The sequence below is a fragment of the Mustela nigripes genome, chromosome 2 (assembly GCF_022355385.1).
Source record: "Mustela nigripes isolate SB6536 chromosome 2, MUSNIG.SB6536, whole genome shotgun sequence".
NCBI lineage: Eukaryota > Metazoa > Chordata > Mammalia > Carnivora > Mustelidae > Mustela > Mustela nigripes.
Genome location: NC_081558.1, coordinates 197301937 through 197308159, shown reverse-complemented (window position 1 = coordinate 197308159; position 6223 = coordinate 197301937).

Here is a 6223-nt window from a genome sequence, read left to right as displayed (position 1 = left end):
TGTCATGTTTTAATTTTCTTTATGGGTCAAAACTAAGATTGTGAGTGTGTATTAAAAGATCTTTCCCACTCACATAAAATATAAAATTCAGTTAATCTGCTGTCAAAGTAAATTTTCAAAAAGTTAAAAATGTGACTCTTGTCCAGTTTTAGATTTAACCATATAAGAGATTTATAAACTTATAAATGAAGGAGCCAGTAAGATGGTAAAGCTGCTTCTAAGAGCAGGAACTGAGTATGTATAGAAAAAATGATAATAATAATAAATTTAAAAAGCTAATTTTAGTTTAGATGCTAAACTAGTTTAGATGCTAGTTTAGATGCTAAATTGGTTAAATTGGTTAATATGTGTCTTAGTGGGTAATTAAACCATATATTTTGAATTACTTTTTCTTACAGACAGAAGTATATAACTTAGTATGTAGTCCCATTACTTCTATCCAAATAGGTTAAACCAGCTATAGTCTCCTACAGCTGGAGTCCTTAAGATGTTTTTCTCAGTAATCTTTTATATTAAAAATTATTGAAAAATATAAAAAAAATTCAGGACTAATAAATTTTGTTTTTGTAAGTTCTATATACTGAAATTTACCATTTTAGAAATTAAACCTAACAAATCTTTAAAAATGTTTATTCCACTCAAAAATGATAAATCCATTGAGATTATTATAAATAACATAGATTATTCTGAAAAATAAATATATTTCCATAACAAAAAAGTGGAATATGTGACATTATTATATAATTATTTGCAAATCTTTTATATTAGAAAAAAACTACAGGATTTTTATTTCTGCTTCTGCATTAAATAGGATACAATACATTATTTAATTTGAAGTACATGAAGAAAATTTAGCTTCACCCACTATGCAGTAGGAAAAATTAAGGTCTCATAGATGTTTAAAAGGATTTGGGGGATTCCTCAGGACCCTTTGACCATACTTTGAGAATCAAATGGTTCTTTGAAGTACCTGTTAAAATATGCCCAATTAGAGGCTCCCGGGTGTCTCACAGTTGATTGAGCATCTGACTCTTCTTGATTTAGGCTCAGATCAGGTCATGATCTCAGGGTCTTGAGATCAAGCTCCATGTTGTCAGGCTCCCAACTCACTGGGGAGTCTGCTAGAGATTTTCTTTCTCCCTCTGCCCCTCCTCCCTGTAAAATATATCTAAAAAACCCCTAACATGCCCAATTTTAACACTAAGAAAACATTATAGTGAATATTCAATTTTGTCTTATTTCCAAATTTTAGGTATTTTTTTTCAAAACTATATTCTTTTGACAAATGATATTGTTCTGCCATCTTTAATCAGTGTATTTTATTTTGTAGACATGTTTTACTATAGCATTAGTCACATAAGGAGGAAAAAAAGGAAGATAGGAAGAGAAGAAAGAGAGAAAGCTCATAATCTCTAACAGCATAAAGCTATTAAAAAAAAAATCTAGTACTTTCAAGAGATATTTCTTCCCACCCTAAACAGGAAGGTGATGGTGATTCCAATTTCTACCCAAGCCTTATACCCAGTTTAAAGGAACCTATAAGTATATAAGAAATTTTAAAAAAAAAGATATTTGATTTGATCTGATTTTCAAGTGGTCTATGTACAGAATCTGTGGACTAGAATAAAAAGAAAATGCTTCAACGACAATGAAGATGAAGAAATTCCTTACTCAAACTGAGCTTCCAAAGTCTATAACAGTAGTATTAAATGACTGGGTTCAGTACCACACTTAATCCCAGAAAAACGGGAGTAGATAACAAATGACCTTGTGCACCCTCTTTCGTACCCTTAATAAGATCTGCATTACTTATTATCATCAAGGAAGTATGGTAATAACCACTGAGCGAGTCAAGAGAAGCTAGTACCAATAAAGTAACACAATGGATGACACAGCACCATGAGCAGTGATGTCACCAACATTAAATAAGTTATGTCAAGAAACTGTGAGGAAAGATTTATATAGTTGGGGTTTTTTAAGCTTTATATAGTTTTAAAGCAAACAGATTCTGAAAAGCCATGGCATTTTTTCAATCTTGATGACAAGATTTTTTTTTTTTTTAAAGATTTTTTATTTATTTATCGGGGGTGGGGGGAAAGCGAGCACAGGCAGACAGAATGGCAGACAGAATGGCAGGCAGAGGCAGAGGGAGAAGCAGGCTCCCTGCCGAGCAAGGAGCCCGATGTGGGACTCGATCCCAGGACGCTGGGATCATGACCTGAGCCGAAGGCAGCTGCTTAACCAACTGAGCCACCCAGGCGTCCCATGACAAGATATTATCCAATGACTCTACATCTGATGACCACACACACACACACACATACACACACACACATTACACATATTTAAGTATCCTTATACCAACATAGGATGAGATATGCCTGAACACTGGAAAAATCTTCACAGGCACTTACCGAATAAGAAACAAATATGTCAGTGCCTCTTCTCTACTCATTATTTTAAAACTTCATTGATGAGTTACTATAATTCACATTGGCCATATATAGATAAGGCCCAGCAAATATGTGCCTGGTCCTGTGTATCCTCTATGTGATTTGACCTAGCCACAGGTCTGATCTTCTACTCTTATAGCCAGTTAGTTCCATAAGATACACATATTAAGATAGCGGGTTCAAGAGGAAAACATCTATAACTACAAAGCTCACTGTTTACATTAAGTTGACTTTACTAATTAAAAACCTATGTCAGGGGCACCTGGGTGACTCAGCTGGTTAAACAGCTGCCTTGCCTCAGGTCACAATCCCAGGGTCCTGGGATCAAGCCCTGCATGGGGGGGGGGGCCCTGCTCAATGGGGAGTCTGTTTCTCCTTCTCCCTCTGCCCATTCCATCTCTCAAGCTCACTCTCTCTCAAATAAATAAGTAAAATCTAAACAACAACAAAAAAATCCTATGCCATATTAATTTTACTATTCCAGGGCATCAGCCAGAAAGATGAGGCTGCAAATAACATTATTGTTTATTTAAGTAGCTTCCTGTATATCTTTTTATCCAAACACTAGTCAACATAATAGTCTTCATCTCAGAGCAATTGATTGTTGTATTTTTTAAAAAAATATTTGAAAATTCTTGATTCATTCTGAGCACTATACTTAAGCTATTACATCACAAATCCTGATTGGGAGTCTAATTTTAAAATCCAATTTAAATTAATCCAAAATTTTTATGAATATTGTGACTTTGACTCCTCCTCACTGTAAACTATCAAGATTATAATAGCAATAATGTTTCATACTATGATAAGCAATAAATTTGGAGTGATATTGTTTAAAATATTTATTTATTTATTTATTTATTTATTTATTTATTGAGAGTGAGTGTGCATAGGAGATGGAGAGAAACCCAAGCATACTCCACACTTAGCATGGAGCTTCCTGTGGGAATCAATCTCACAACCCTGAGGTCATGACCTCACCCAAAACCAAAAGTCAAACACTTAATCAACTGAACCACGCAGGTGCCCCAAATTTGATTTTAGTGTTGTCTTTTGGAAGTTGACTATTGACATATAGTTACAGTTTATGTTTTTAAATAAATATGTGAATGAATAGATCAGGACATAGTCATCCTCTCTGAAATAAGACAACATTAATAAATGTAACAATTGTATATTTTAAACTATATTTTACAATATTTATTACAGAATGACTACCATGAATGAGCTAATTAAGGGTCTTTGCATTTTAAGGACAGCATTTATAAGAAAGAAGTTTCCTACGTGCATTCTAGATCCATAACCCATATGTAAAAATAATATTGTTTTAAAGCAGAAAGGACTCTAAAATATTTACCGCCAAATGACAGAAAATAGTTCAGACAAAATGTGTAAAGTTTACTTAAAATTCTTTATTGCATAATAAGAAAAAAATAGGCCCTTTATTATGCATACCAAATAATTTCAAATACTGATCTCTTTTCTCGATGCTATTTTAAGAATTGATTACTAAAGTTCATCTTTCCATTTTAATATCATGTTAATCAACATCTTAAAATGTAAAGCATTCAAAATATCACTTCTTCAATACTAATTTTTCCTCCATGAGACTTTCTAATTTAAAAAAGTTTTAGTATTCCTATCTCATAAATTGACATGGTTTAGTCTGTCAAATAAATGTATGTGAAATGTCAAGTCTTTCTTTTGCCCACAGAAAGCTCTGTAGCATCCATGATTTTTAGCTTCAGGTTTGGGAAACCAATATGGATGGAAGGATGCATGACACACTCATACTGTGCCCTAAAATAATTTATACTCAAATGGAATTCCAGAAAAGTACACGGGAAACTATAAATTTGCTAAGTATAAAAATTAAAATGAATATTTGGAACTATGTGAGGAGAACCCGTCCAAGTCTTGAAGATGTAGGGTACAATCCTCACTAAAAACTACCAGAAAGCTACATGTGATTTGAATATTTTGTATTACATGCCAGATTATGTAGATGACAACTATGTTTTTGACTGCCTAGCAATGAGGGAAAACTGCCCATTCATAATCAACAGAATCTTATGATATCTGTAACTTAAACCATCAAAATATGACTTTAACGATTTTTACTTCTTTAGTGTCATATTTCTTTTTTTATTCTTTTTTACTCATATTTTGAGAATGACCATGACTCACTTTGTTTTCATATATGTATTTAAATCTCTCATATGTATACTTTACTTTTCCTGAAATTTTCCTTTTAAGAATATGAACATTTAAATATTTTTTCAGATGTAAATTTACCATGCTGCTTTAGTCCTCTCCCTTTCCAAAATGTGTCGTTAAATCACTTTCCAAATACATTTTGTTAATCATTGCAATTTCCTTTGATTTTGAGTGCAATGACTTTTCCTTTCTAACCTCAAAATTAAGAATTGGAAATGTGGGAAATTTTTGAATTGCACTAGTAATACTAAAGTGTTGTAACTAGTGTGATATCTCCTGCTCTTGGACAGTGCTCAATCCTTCTTACTGTTTCCCACAGAAGATTCTCATTAAACAAAAAAATACATGCTTCAGGACATGCACTTTCATTTCTTTAAAGCCTGTGTTTTTATTTCTTCAAATACTGGCTATACTGGGGGAATTTTCAGATTCCTAAGTCTCATCAACTCAAGACTGATCTCAAAAAGCCTGAAAATATCAGCCTCTATTGGAGTCAAGATTCAGATATATGCCATTGGTTTACCAATCAGATATACTCAAGGGATACTTCAGTTTGGAAGGGACTACAGTTGAGCCTTGAACAGCATGGATTTGAACTCTGTGGTTCTACTTACATGTGACATTTTCCAATAGATACAATATAGTACTGTAAATGTATTTTCTCTTCCTTGGCATTTCCTTAATAACATTTCCCTTTCTCTAAGTTACTTTATTATAGGAATACAGAATCTAATACACATAAGATACAAAGTAAGTGTTAATTCACTTTTATTGGCTTTCAGTCAATAGTAGGATGTTGGTAATTAAATTTGGGGCCAGTCAATAGTTGTATAAATGAATTTTCAATTGCATAGGGGTCAGTGCCCCTAATATTTATGTGGTACCAGGGTCAGCTGTAGTTGGAAAAAAGAAGCACACATCCAACTCTCAGAAGTGGTAGTGATTTTAATTTTGAGTCCTTTCCTGTATCTGTCTGTGGCACCTTCCTCTAGAGCTTAATGGGGCAGCAAGAGCTTAAGTGGTTTCCTCACAGCCTGGTGTATGTTTAAGAACGCTTTGTTTCAAATCTGGCTCTCAGGACTCCTCCCTGAGCTCTTCCACAGACTACCCAAACAAAAATAAAAGCCTCTCTCTACTTACTGTTTAATCAGTAAAAGTTGTATCTGCTACAAAAACAAAAAATCAAAACAAAACGAAAAATATTTCTCTGGCTTCTGAACAGTTAAATCAGAAAAACTTTGTGATATACCGGCCTATTTTTAAAATCATCTTTGCACTTAAAGAATAAAATTGAAAGACATCAAAAAGTAACCACAAAAACAAGGGTGCCTGGGTGGATCAGTCATTAAGCCACTGCCTTCCGCTCAGGTCATGATCCCAGGGTCCTGGAATCAAGGCCTGCCATCAGGTTCCTGGATTGGCAGGAAGCCTACTTCCCCTTCTCCCACTCCCCCTGCTTCTGTTCCCTTTCTCAAATAAATAAATAAATACAATCTTTAAAAAAAAAAAAAAAAGTAACCACAAAATAAGGAAGTTCTAACTGATATCTTATA